Here is a 14558-nt window from a genome sequence, read left to right as displayed (position 1 = left end):
ATCCTGATGCAAAGTCTGTCACTCTATCACTTGTCTAGGTTTGTAGGAGTAGTAGATGAGACCAATTGCTATTTCTGGTGGGTTATCCCACCATCCATGAAGGCATTCACAAGATTATTTGTTGTAAGAGATTGTGTGTTATGTCCCAGGCATATAATCTATGTGGAGCATGCCATGTGTATGTAGCGCTATAGTACATACAAGTGGATATGTAGGGTTACTAATATGTCTATTGGCAACTGTGTATGTGTTTCTGTATGCACATCCCCTGTGGCTGTCTTTACTGTATGTGATGGATATGCCATTTTGTGTACCTCTTCCAACCTGTGAACTCCCCCATTGCCAACCAAGTTTCATCCCATACAGATGTCATCCACCTTAAAAGCACAGGTACACAGTTTCTAACACAAAGCCACTGTGGTGCATTCAATGGTCATATCACTGTGTATTGTACTTAAATAGATGTGTAGGTCATCTACTCTGAGAAGTGTCAACTCCATGTGCATGTGTGTTTCAATGCATGTCCCCATGCAGCAGTGTGTGTGTGTCAGATGACTATACCATCATTGGCAATCCTACCATCCCCTGCAAATGTCACCCACTTAAATAGTGGCAGACACTGCAACACTACATTATCTCTGTACTATTTGTGTTATGTATTTGGCACTACCATTCATAAGACTGTGTAAGTAGGAGCTGTGGTCAGACATTCAACAGCTGCCCCCATGACTATGACTCTGTGTGCACTACCAGCACGAGAGGCCAGACATGCACATGAGTTAGCAGACATGCATGCTGGTGATTGTCAGGTTAGACTAACGCAGGTTGACCTGTGTCAGGAATACATACTCCAAACCTGTCATACATGGTACCAGGCATACACTCAACTGTATGAAGGTTGAGTGGATGGGACAGAAATGGCAGGGGCAACAGGTGCTGATAGGTGAATCTGTTGCAGTTAAAGTAATGGCTAAGCTTGTGAGGGACCTGTTGCCAGTACTCAAGTAACCTCCTCTGTATGTGTGAGCCTGTGGTACTACAGAGCATCCAGGTGACATATATAAAGGCTAGCTGGCTGTGTAAAGGGTATGTATGCAAGGTCACACTGTCTGCCCTAATTGTCCCTCACATACTGTTTCATGTAAACACACCTGGTAAACATGTACATATACAGCTGTACCTTGGCTATGAAAAGGTCACTGCGTTTCCACTCCACCAGACTCATTATTGCTACTGTCAGCAGGCCCACAGCCTGCAGACACACAGACACCTGGAACAGAAACAGAATACAGTACATGACATTAGTCAGTCAGCAGTACTAACAGCAGTAATGCATCATGGCTAAAAAGGTACATGCACCTCACTCTGTACCCATAACTATTGCCACCAGACAGCACCTTACACAGAATTAAGGGATTCATTAAGGGGGGTTGGGAGGGTGGCCTAATGGTTAAGGTGTTTGCCTTACAAACACAAGGTGCAGGGTTTGAGTCTCACAAGGGATAATTGGCAAGGCTTACAATGGCTCACAAGGGCAGTTAGCCTAGTACTAACCTATGAACCTATTATATTACTACACTGTACTATATTCACCCTGTGCATCAGAACCATATAAACATGTCCCAGCATCGATGGTATGGATAACAGGGATGTGGCAAAGGTAGCATCACATACACAGGGTTTGGTGTAGGACTGCCAGAGGCCTAGGCTGGGTCATATCGTTGACGTGTGTGTGTGTGTGTGTGTGTGTGTGTGTGTGTGTGTGTGTGTGTGTGTGTGTGTGTGTGTGTGTGTGTGTGTGTGTGTGTGGAGGGTTGGTGTTCAACTGGGCTGTGCACAGGAGCTGTGCATATCTGGTGGTGACTGACCTGTGATAGAGATGTGTGAGTGGTTGTATAAACACAATCAATCCATGTGAATGCCCGACACTGGGCTATGTTGGACAGCCGTGGACCTTACATGGCAGGATGTATGGTTCACTGTTTTCTGCCAGGGACATGGGAACTGGTTCTTCCAGAAGTCTCACTGGCACCACCAGGCCCATGGAGAGATGCAGTACTACTCCCCAATGGTGACTGCTGTCTGCTGGATCCACGTCCCTGATTGGATTAGCCAGGATGACGTGCCTATGGCCTGTTCCAGTGGGGTGTGGACAGCATCCTCCCTTTGGTAGTTCAGGTGGTACTGCCACTACAGGACTGTGAATGAGCATGGCCTCATGGGCTCTCAGCTGATCTTGTTGCTGACCTACCTCCACCTGGCAGATGCCCTACTCCCACCACATGCTCAAGCACAGACATTGCATGGTCAAACAGTGAGAATGTCTCAATCCACCTTCTATCCACGACTTCAGCAAAATGACGTACGGCATTACAAATGCCGTGGAGGTCATCACGCATGGCAGGAAGTACAGCATTCATGACTCTGGGCGTCTGTAGCTGTGGTCAGTACGTCTCTGTGCCTCCATGACAGACCATAACATGTGTCTGGTGACACCTGCTGTGACACTTGCAACAGGGCCTTGATGGGCAGCAGTCCTCTGTCGAGCACTCCTGTCCATCTGCCTGTGTGTGACCTCACCTGCTCTCTGGCTATGGCTAGTGTCTACACTCACACTTGCCATTGTCACCACACTAGCCTGTTCTATGCCATCACCCTCCAACTGTCCATTATCTCTGGCTGCTGGGGACTAGGTATGTGTGGGCATACTGACTGTGTGCAAGGACATTGTGGATGACAGTGGGATACCAGCCAATGGCACAGATACAGAACCCCAAAAGCCACACCTGTGCACCACTATGATCACCATCATCACTGAGAGTCTGCTAGGACACTGATATCTGGTTGTGAGGGGGAGAAACATCAGTCCCCATTTTCATCTGCGAAGGGAAGACAACATATGTAAATTAATACCATGCAGTATGTTTGCCGATACATGCATACACACACACACTCTCACTCTCCTGGTAACATCTGGCACAGCTTTGCCACCTATAGGCCCTTCAGGGCAGACTTTACGGTAGTTCTGACTGCTACAATCCATCTCTATAACAGCTACTGCAAGGCCCTCAACAAAGGGTGACAAATTCTACTGTGTGATGGGCCTATTAGCAGAATGGCAAGAGTGACCAATACTGAGGCTATTGGAGTGAGCTGTATAGTGTCACCAAGTGCATATGCAAGTACTGTAAGATCTGACTTCCTGCTACACAGACCAGACACAATGACAAGGTTTAACACTATGTGACAATAACTAATGAAGGAACATGAGAATACTCAATGCAGTACCTACACAGTTCAGACTCAGAGATTCATTTTAGACAACATTGCAGGACAGTCTGCAATACACACAGGAAACATGTAAAGTACTAGGTGCATAGGTTCATAAAATGATACCAGGCTATTGGCTCGGATGTCCTCATAAGCCTAGCTCAGACTTTTGCCCATGTCCCTACAAAGCCAGCACCTGTTTCCTCTGTCCAGTTGGGACACATGCAGGATCCCAGGGGTGTCTTTTCCATTTCCCATGCAGTCATCTAGCTTCTTCTTTAAGAGGGCTGTACAGATACTCTGCTAGGCATGGGGAGGGAGTGCATTTTACAAACAGTGTATTGTTTGAGACACTACACTACCCCACCAACAAGTACTGTACATATCACAGACCAGGTGAGGGCCTTGCATGCAGGCTGCATGAGTGGGGTTTGTCTTACGGATATGCAGAAATGCCATCAAGGCTGGTTTGGAAATTTACTTGTATGTCAGACACATGTTGCCTATGATCAGTCTGTATGAGACTGAGTACAGGGACAGGGCTGTAGCCTATCTGTGTAGGATAGGTGTTGCAGACTCTGGGTTTGCCTGTTCAAGAACCTCTGTGGTCTCTGCAACTGCTGCATTTGTTCGGCAAGGTACATGCCAAAGGAGCCTTTGTACTCAGTAATACGTCTGATAAGGGTGGAGTACAGGGATGTTGTGGCCTCCAGGTTCCTAGATGACATACCCATATTTGTGAGGTGGGCCATGTAGACAGCCTTCCATACAATGGTGCCCACATGGTGGGAAACTGTCAGGTTGCTACCAACCTTGGTGCACAAGTCGCCTCACACCTGATTGCATCGCCTCACACCTGATTGCATGATCAGTACATTGTTATTACAATCAAAATTAGTGTGGATGGGAAATAGGGAAAATGATGCATCTCCTGTCACTTAGTTTGAGGCAATGCTTTTGGCACCAGTCATTAATTTGTGTAAGAGCTTCTTGGAGGATGCTCACATAAATAGGGGAATGTAAGACAGTGGCCAGCTTGCAATCATCTGTAAACCTGGTCAGCCACAGACCACTGGTTTTGTCTTGTACCTCAGAAATGTATATCTCAAACAGTAGAGGCCCCCAGACTGATCCTACTACTAGAGGTGGCATCTACTACTTTGACTAAGTGGGTACTATCATTGAGTCAGTTAGCTACCCATCTGGTAACATACAGGTTGATGCCTAGCTGTGTAGACGTATGTATCATGGCCATCTGGGGATTATTGTGAGAGTTTTGGGCTTGGTGAATGTAGGCAGTGTGCACCATCTTTCCCTCATCCTTGTGTTTGAATGCTTCAAAGAAGTTGACCAGCTTTATCAGGCCTGATCTCCCTCTGACAATACCACATTGTGTGGGCTCAAGCATTTTGAGGTTGCCGATGTCCCTGTTTATATGTTCCTTCATATTGGCTTCCATTCCCTTGTAGATTAGGCTAGTTAGGCTGATGTGCATATGATGGCTGGGTCAGTGGATTGCTCAACCTTTGTGTCTAGGGATGACAATGGATGTCCTCTGTGCAGATGGGATGACACTGATGCTTAGGCTTTGGTTGACTACAGTGTGTAATGGAGCTGAGATCTCATGTCTGAGTTCATGTAGGATGCAACCAGGGATGGTATCAGGCCTATGGAGACTTCAGTTTGTTGCCTTTGAGAAGACATTACAGACCTGCTTCCTGATGATTAGGGGAGGGGGTCAGGTGCTGTGCATGTCCATGTGTACTGATGGGGGGACAGGGGGGTGAGGTTTACACTTAACCTGTCTGCAGCATGTTGCCTATATCTATGCCGTATGTGTATGTGGTGTTGTTGACCACCACTGCAGAGCAGATTTGAGTGCTGCCTTTGGGATTGCAGACATATGTGTGGAAGGCCTAGTGATTGGTCTTGGTGGATTTGTCCAATTTGCACTCAAATTTAGCCTTAGGGTAATTCACATGTGACCTTATTTGCTTGTTCAGATAAAGGTGACATTGGTTCCAATTTGGCACCTGCTTTTTCTTGGCCCAGTCCAGCAATTATTTCCACCTGTTATGGAATGTGTATATTACTGCTGTCCACCACATATGTTTACTCTACCTCGAGGAAGATTTTGTCTTGTCAGGTATTGCGGAATCCATACAGCTATGTAGGTGCTCACATAGTATTGTGGTGTAGACTTGGCACTACTGCTTCTTCCAACTGATGGGACGGTGGCTGTAAAGCTAATTATACCTGCTCTGAGGAGATTTATAGTCAGTTTTGGAAAGTGTTCTTTGCTTGACACTAACAGGGTGGGGGCAGGGGAGATGGCGACTTCAATGGTAATGACTATGTGGTCCGATCTTACCAAGGAGGATGACACTGTAGGAGTACTATAGTGGCTACTCATGTTGGTTACAATCAGGTACAGGATATTTCCACCTGTTGTAGGAGTGTTGACCAGCTGATCCAATGCATTGGCATTGACAAAGCCAAGGAATCTCTGTGCATTCATATTCAGGTATAATAGGTCATGCACACTATGGTTGGGTAGTTAGTCACACAGGAGCAGGGTAGACGGTTGAATCTTGACAGATTCAAGCAAGTCCAGATAGGTGTAGTGGGTGTCCAGAGTCATGGATGAAGTCTGTAGCTAGCTGTGGTTTGAGCAGGTGTTTTGTCAACAGTTAACTGCACTAGGGATGTCTCCCATGCATCATACTGTTTGGCCAGCTTGGAGGTGTGTATGTGCAGGATAATGTTTAAAACTCCACCTCCTTTTGCTTTGCAGCCCTCCATTTGGGGTCTAACAGTATGGTGGGATGAGTAACCAAGCAAGGTCAGTGTGCTCTCCACAGCTGCAAACCAGGTGTCAGTGACTGCACACGTCAGCATCCTCTAGAACAACTTACACTTGCAATGACATTAGTTTCACGCTAAGACTCCTAGCTCTTGTTAGAGCAAGACATCTGGACAAAGGCACACCAATGGTGGGCAAAGGCCAGAAAATAGTGACACTTTATAAATCTAGCTGTAACACACTTAGTTGCTAGCATAGACAGTTTCACATTCACAGGAATACTCTGCAGGATATGTCATCTGACATTCAAATGTATGCTATTATGTTATGTCTTCAGTCTTTACTGTGTTGCGAGTGATTTGCCAGACAATACACAACTGTATGAGGCATTGACTACAAATATGAGGCAAACAGTTGGTCAGTCTACAAAACTCTGGACAGCTGAAAGGAATGAGCTTAGTATATAACATACAGTTCAACACATACTTCTGTGCCAGTTGTTTACTATGCACATACTCTATATAGGTCTCTTATATTTGTAAGACAAGCATATATATTATAGTAGCATTCACAGGTGCCTTATGAACATTTACAACATCCCAGGTAGCTGGCCTAGCAGTGTCACTGTCAGTATTGGACAACAGACACTCCAGTAGTAGTCTTATATGAGCTGACCTTTACTTGGGTGACTCAGGGGCTAGAGCTGTGATCTGTCACTGCAGACAGGGCTGGCAGGAATGGCCTTAGGTGCTGAACAGCAACATGTGAGTCCAGTAAGTCTTGTTGAGACCTATTGTTTAACTTCCTATTTCACATTTTGCATCCCCCTTCTGCATTCCATTGCATGCTTAATTGATTGACATACCTGTTGCAGTGCTGAAATTTCCTCAGAATAATGCAAATGTTTAGGTTTGTGTAGTTGCAGTCTGTCTTTGTGTAGACAGGTTCAGACCTGTTTTGCCAAGGCAGAGGCTTGCCTTTTGTAGGTAATGCTCATGAGCAGGTGATGGCCTGTGCACAAATTGGTGTCTCCCACTTGCTACTTGCAACCAGAGCAGCTGTATTCTCTCTCTCAGCCAATGACATAGCAACACAGTGCTATAATTAAGGCCTTCATGTGGGTCTTGCCACATTTCCTTGCCTGTGAGAAGGACATTATGGAGGTGTGGGGGCTACAGCTTCACAGAAGGTAAGTGGAAATACCTCTTAGAACAAGAAATGTGGAGACAGCCCAACAAAATGGGGGACAAAGGTCCAGAAAGAGGTATAGATTGTAAGTATTGCTGTTATGCACATAGAAGATTGCTAGATTAACAGGGTTTGTCTGTACATGCATTTTCAGCGTGACTTGATATCTGACAGTGATATGTCTATGACATACCTCTCAACAGTCTAGATGTCCACAGAATGCCTAGAGGTTTGCATCTTATGTTTGGCCTGTTCCTCAGACAATTTCTGTTTGAGAAACAGTAGGATAATGAGGACTGAAGTCAGTAAATATTGACATCCATTTGTGCCGCCTTATGTTACAACAAACCCTGTAACATCAGCAACTGTTTCAGTTTGTAACACCATTATGTGAGATATGTCCATCTTTCTGGTCCCCTGTCCCCCTTATTAATAAGGAGAAATTAATCATAGGCACTAAACAGCCTCTAATTGCAAAGTACCTTGCTAAGGTAAGGGAAAACAGCTCCTGTACTTAGAAAAAAAAAAAAAAAAAAAAAAAAAAAGGCATGTCCAAGTGTCAGCTTCCATTGATTTCTCCTGTCCACCTGGTGAATCTGGATATACTGGGGCAATGCAGCAATTGCCTCCTGTACACAGACAACCCTCTCCTCCTACCACCCAACACTACAACCTGTGAGAAATGCACTTACATAGCCAAACTGGAAGCAACGTTCTCTCCACCCAAGATTGTGCTAGACAGTCAAGAGGAGAAGGTTAACATTCGCACTACACCTCAAGCAACACATAGCCCTTCTAAACTCACACCACCACCACCCACACATAGCAACACTAAATCCACATATGTGGAGGCCCTTAACTGCAACCTGCCCAAGCAACAAGGACCTTTGAAGCTGAAACGCAAGCAAACAGCAATCACAACCAAAGTGTCACATAGCTCACAACACCAGTGTGCCACCCAGCAAACAGCCCCTAAGGCAAGACAACGTACCTAACACTTTAGTCATAGGTGACTCTATAGTCAGGCACACTGATGTCCCAATCTGCAGGCTGAACAAGGAGAAAATTGCAGTGAGCTGCCTGTCGGGTGCCAGGATCCACCACATAACTCCTGCACTCAAGTCACTCCACAACAAGTACAAATATGACTCTGTCATTGTCCATGTTGGAGTGAATGACTTGAGATGTACCTCCCTGGACTACATGAAAAGAGACATGGAAGAGCTCTTGGATCATGTGGCCCAAGCAGGTATGACCCTAGCCATGAGTAGCATCCTGCCCTCACCCAGAATTATACCACAATATAAGGACGAAATGATTGAATTTAACAATTGGCTAAACTTCTGGTGTCATTCAAAGGGGATTCAGTATCTGATTGCCTGGGACGACATGATCGACAGACCACGATGCTTTGCCAGAGATGGTCTGCACCTGTTGCCCCTGGGATTCAGGTTACTGGCTAAAGCTCTTGCCACCCCTATAGTACCTTTTTTAGGCAAAGTTCAAAGGACAAAACCACCATTGTAACAGGTACAAGCATGCAAAATCTGAAGGTAATGCTACTCAATGCTAGAAGTCTAAATGTCAAAATGCACTCTTTCGAGGCACTCATAAAAATGGAGAACATTGATATCTGTGCAGTAACTGAGACCTGGTTCAAGGCTCCAAAGAGCACCCCTGCAATACCAGGCTACAACTCTTACCACTCTTTTCAGCTTCCAAACCAGGATTGAAACACTAAAGGTGGAGGAGTGTCCATATTCATCAAGGATATTCACACCACCAGGTTAGTTGCCCAACATAATGCGTCTGAAATTCTCCAGGTGCAACTAACACTAGGTAAGACTGCAATCCAAATTGTAGCCTGCTACAGATCCCCCACCATGCCTCAAGATTCTCACTACACCTTTCTAAACATACTGGAAAATATTAATATGCAACCAAACACCCTAATACTGAGTGATTTCAACTACCCTGCCATTAACTGGGAAAACTACTCGTGCACCAACACCTTTGCCCAATGGTTCTTGGGATTCATAAATTCCACTGCCCTGGATCAACTAATCCATAGTCCCACCAGGGGCTCCAATATCCTAGACCTGGTCATTACCAACATGGGAAATCAATGCTCCACACCTATGGTCACCCCCTCATTAGTCAGGTCAGACCATAAGCTAATCAACCTAAACATCCACATCCCACCCCCACCCCCAGTAAGGAAACCTCCATAAAAACTTCTCCAAGCCCAACGTCATGCTACTCAAGTCAGAAGTTACAAACTTCATGACACTCATGCAGACGGGAACTGAAAGTTTGACTGCTGAGTCCTACACTAAGGCATTGTACGAGCACAGCCACTCATGCATGAATTGTGCCATCCCAAATAGAACCAAGATGCTCTCCTCCAAAAAAAGGAAGCCAATCTGGTGGTCCCCTGCCATAAACAAACTTTACAACAAAAGGAAAAAACTGTTGCAAAAAAGAGGAAAATCCCAGGATGCAAAAATCTCCCTTACCAGCCACAGTAAGAAGCTGAGATCCCTCATAAAATCCTCCAAAGCTAGTTACGAAAATAAAATTGCCAAAGATTTCAAAGACAACCACAGGGCATTCTATAACTGTCAAGAATCTAAATGGCAATGCTCAGATCTGCTTTGAGCAACAACAGAATGGCATTAAATATACTGATCCCAAGGATATTGCCAATATCCTGGCAGATTGATTCAGTGCCAACTTCACCCCTTCTCACCCCCTAAATACAATAACATTAGGAAAATCAGCGAGGGATATGCAGGATGGGTGTAGGGAAGCACCATAGCTTTACATTTCTTCTGCAGCAACAGCTGTGACTGACATGGCAAATTTGGAATTTACAGCCTCACACCCCACAGGGAGGGGTGCTGGCAACATACATTTGTAGAGTAAGTTGGTTGCAGATTGATTTACGTCACTGGACATGGTGGCAAAATGTAGAGCTATGTATGGGGCAATGATCTTTTTGCGGGACAGATGCCCTTTTTTTAAGGTGAGAGTGGGATGTTGGGGAAGAGCTGTTGGTATGTTTGGGGAGGTAGGTTGGGTAGGATAGGTTGCATTTGCAGACAGACAATACACGCAAGATAGCAGACAGGGCTGGTATATGACACACGAGGGGGGTAAACACCTTGGACAGGGAGGGTGGTTGGGAATCAGAGGCCCATGAACTCCCAAATAGATACAGTGAGACTGAGGTCCCCCCCCCCATAGACGGTCACCACTGCACCTTTACAGCCCTGAAGGTGGCTGTGCTGGGGCTGGACAACAGGGGCAGCCTGGTTCTCCAGTTGTGCCAGATGGCCCTCCATTTTTTACAGCCTTCCATCCAACTCTGACCGGATGACCCTGCGCACCATACCCAGGAACATGTGTGTGACAGGCTCCTCTTATTGCTCATGCCTGGGGGGGACAGGCCCCATACCCTGAGGCAGTTCCACTCAAAGGTGGTGCAGGACCAGCAGAGGAGGATGTTCCAGGTTGGGTCCCAGATGTGCTTGGGCCCAGTCCCACTGCCAGATGAGGCTGGACAGGCATATCTGCCAGGATTGGCCTTCCCAAATATGCTATGGTGTTGTGGTTTTCCAAGATATATTAGTCATGAACAAAATATTTCAAAATTCGTTATAACAGCATGCGTGGGTGTTCCTATTAACCCAAACCAACAGATTTGAAACAGTTGCATAGCAAACAGAACACATGTATAAATGGAACAACAGTAAGCATTTTAACAGCATGCAAGTTGCACTGAAGGCAACAGGCCACCAATAATGGTATTTGAACAAGGTATATTAATATGCAACCAATTAAATATATGAACAATAATAGAACACATGTTCCAACAGCAGGTTTTGACGTAGTATATGAATAATAATAATTATTGATGCAGATGAGGGGTGGGGGAGAGAAAACAGTCTATTTGAACTGTATTGGCTTCTATTTTTCAAAACAGTACTGCTCAATACTCTACACATCTGCCCTCACTGTACATCTACCTATGGCCCATAGCTTCTGTAGTACATACATACCTGTTAGACTGTCTTCCTGTAATGGTATGGAGCAGACTGGGAGAACTATGGCTATATTAATGAAAGGGGCTTGTACATATCAGGGTTACGTACTTGACAAAAAGGAGTACCCTGCACTGATGTTGTGAGAGTCTGCTACTGGCATACTTAACCTGGATTCCTATCTGTGTCCAAGGTGATTGGCAGCAATGGCCACTAGCCGTGACAGTGTGACACTTGAGACATGTATCGGGAAGAGTGTATGGTGTATGTACCTATCCTGCTGTCACTTGCCGGCATGGGGTTGGACAGTGGGGCAGTTGTAAATGATGTATTGGTATACCCTTCATACAGCTACTACAAACATTTCTTTACCTGTATGACCTGCGAATAAAATATCTGATACCACTATCTGACTGTTTCTACAAATATATGCATACATCTCAGTACTACTCCCTGGATTCGAACCATGTCTGGGTGTGCTAAAATGAACAATGCTATTTCTCATCACACTGAGCTACTGCAGAACTGCTGTCTCTTTTTTGGCTGTTGTCTGCCTATGACTCTGTGGGTTAGACAATCTGACCTTGTCATCCTGAGATTCATGCATGACAGTGTACTGTGTATTAATACATTGAAATAATACAATCTGGAAAGCAAAGGTTAACACAAGGCAATGCTGCAGGGGACACACTATAATACATTAGACATTACTATTCAGGGTTCAGATCTTAGTGCATAGCATATTTCAGTTTTCATTTATATCTTGTTTTATAGCTCCACAATCTACTGTTTTGCATAATAGCTGTTTCTCAGAACTACCTCAGTTAATTCCTGCTGTCAAAGCCATATTTGCAGTGAAGAACCTGCACACATTTTATTTCTGCAACAACATGCCAGAGTAAACACAACAGTTGGTGGCTTAGGTCTTTATTGCACTTATATGACACAGTGCTTTACTACTGTATATCCTGTAGATCAATATTAGTCTGGCAAATTTTTATTTAATCATTCGACACAGAACACACTACACCTACTGGCAGTAAACAATTTACTCCTTCTTATTTATTTCACTATATACTGCAAGGTAGATCTGTACTCACCAGCCTGTCAGCGCAGCCTTGTTAGTCTTTCAGCATGGGCCTTGGCATTGATAGCCCTCTCATCTGCAGCTGTAGGGGGAGAAAACAACCATTATGCATACCTGTCTATCACATAGCCTAGGATTTGGTACAGCTATGGATGAGATACTTACAAACTACTGGAGCATTCCGTGCCCATGCATCTTGGATCCACTGGGCCAAGAGCTCCCCCTTCCTCCACTTTAGGTTGGCATAATGATGCCGTACCTGCTCACCAGTCCGGCGGATTCCAGTGGCCTGGTGAGGTCACGTGCCAGATGGTCCCACCCCTCCACTTTGTTCTGAGATCCCTGATACTGGCCCAGCAGCAGTCTGTTATCATGGTTTTCTATGAGGAGCCCAACCATGACCTTGGACTCCTGAATACCACACTGCTGTGCCTGAAAGCATGCCCCCTCTCCAATGCCAGACATGGTTCCTGCAGAGATCAGACTACAACAGGTTATAGCTATATTCCCACCTGTGTGGTTTAAATAAGGCCATATTCCCACCCTTTGCTGTCATTGGACCATTTTTAAAATGCTAAACTCTGCTAAATGGTGTGCAAAACTACTAAGATGAGTTTTACAGTGCTTAAAGGGGTAAATGCTGATCACTGCTTAACAGTCTGCAAATCCGCTTAGCTGAGCTGACTGCTGCTTAGAATTTGTCTAAGCAATGCTTAAACTGGCAAAGCATAGCTGTGCACTGCTTAGCATTACTCAGTTTTCATTAAAAATATCAGAATTGTAGATTAATTCATCATTATTGACATATTGTTAAGTGTATATGATTTACTTCACATGATGTCCCACTATGTGCTTTCATTACATTACCTTGGGGTATGACTATACTGTATGAGGCACTTGTGTATACATGGGTGATTTCACATGTTATATGCACTCACACTTCTGTTTTGAACCAGCTACACTACCCTGGGTAAAAATATCAATTACTACATAATTTAACATAAAATTAATTTTAACACTGCTTTTCCATGTAAAAATAAAAGTGCCTGTCCTGGTACCCAAGCCGTGAACTCCTGCATGCAAAGCTGGAACTCTAACCACTGCACTATTTCATCATTAAGGATTTTAGTTATACATTTACAGTTAGCTCCTATGAGATGTTTAAGCAATGCTGAGCAGAGGGCCCTAATGCATAAACCCACTCAGCTATGCTTACACTTAACTTAGAATAGAAGAAACAATTAATAAAAGCACGTTAATTACATGTATCAGTACTACTTGTAAGTCATATTTGGTAATGCATTACCTGTCATTCTGTCAACTAAGTCTGTATTGGACATATCAGGATTGAAGTCACTACATAATGGCATACAATTCATTTTCAGACTTCTAATCCTTCTCTACATGTTCTGTTAATACAAACCCCATTCCTCTATCAGGTTTATAAGTTTATAAGGGCAATATTTATGATTTGTTCCTATTTGTCCCCCCATCATTTTAGGCTTTGCCCAGTTTTTTGCTCTAAGAGGTTGAGACATGCTAAAGGTGCCGTATGGCACTTTTGGATTGCAGGGAGTGTGTGAGAGTAGCTGTTACACACCCCCTGCATTGCTTCCAATTTAAACTCCTGCTTTCATCTGCGGACACTGAAAGCAGTTAGAAAGTGCCATACGACACTGACAATGCAGGGGGTGTGTGACAGTACTTGTCACACATCCTCCATTGCTTCCTATTTAGGGTACTTTTCCGTTATCGGGGCAAGAGTTCTCAGATGTAACTCTTACATAAACACAACTATCTTACATTCCCTCTACAAAATGTGGAACACTTACAGCTTCAATTTGAAGGTGATGCTTATAAAAATATTTTTGCTGCATATGACTCAGATTTGTTTACCACAGACAGTTACATTCATAGCACCAAATGTGTGACAAGCCATTTCAGTGTGGGTGGGAAGAGTGTGGAACTGTCAAAATTAAAAATATTTCTCACAATGAGGCACACTCAACAGGTATGAGCATAAAATAAAGCATACTTAACCTCTGAGTGCAGCAAATCTGAAAATAATGGGAGGACAAAGACCCAAAATAGGGGATTTAATTATTACACTTACAAACTTATAAAGTTGCTAGAATAACAGGTTTTGTGTTAGTATTCTTTTCTGAAA

This window comes from Protopterus annectens, chromosome 1.part0 (genome assembly GCF_019279795.1).
Source record: "Protopterus annectens isolate FY-2018-M chromosome 1.part0, PAN1.0, whole genome shotgun sequence".
NCBI classification, from domain to species: domain Eukaryota; kingdom Metazoa; phylum Chordata; order Ceratodontiformes; family Protopteridae; genus Protopterus; species Protopterus annectens.
The sequence above is the reverse complement of the archived record's forward strand: the minus strand, read 5'-3'. Positions refer to the sequence as shown.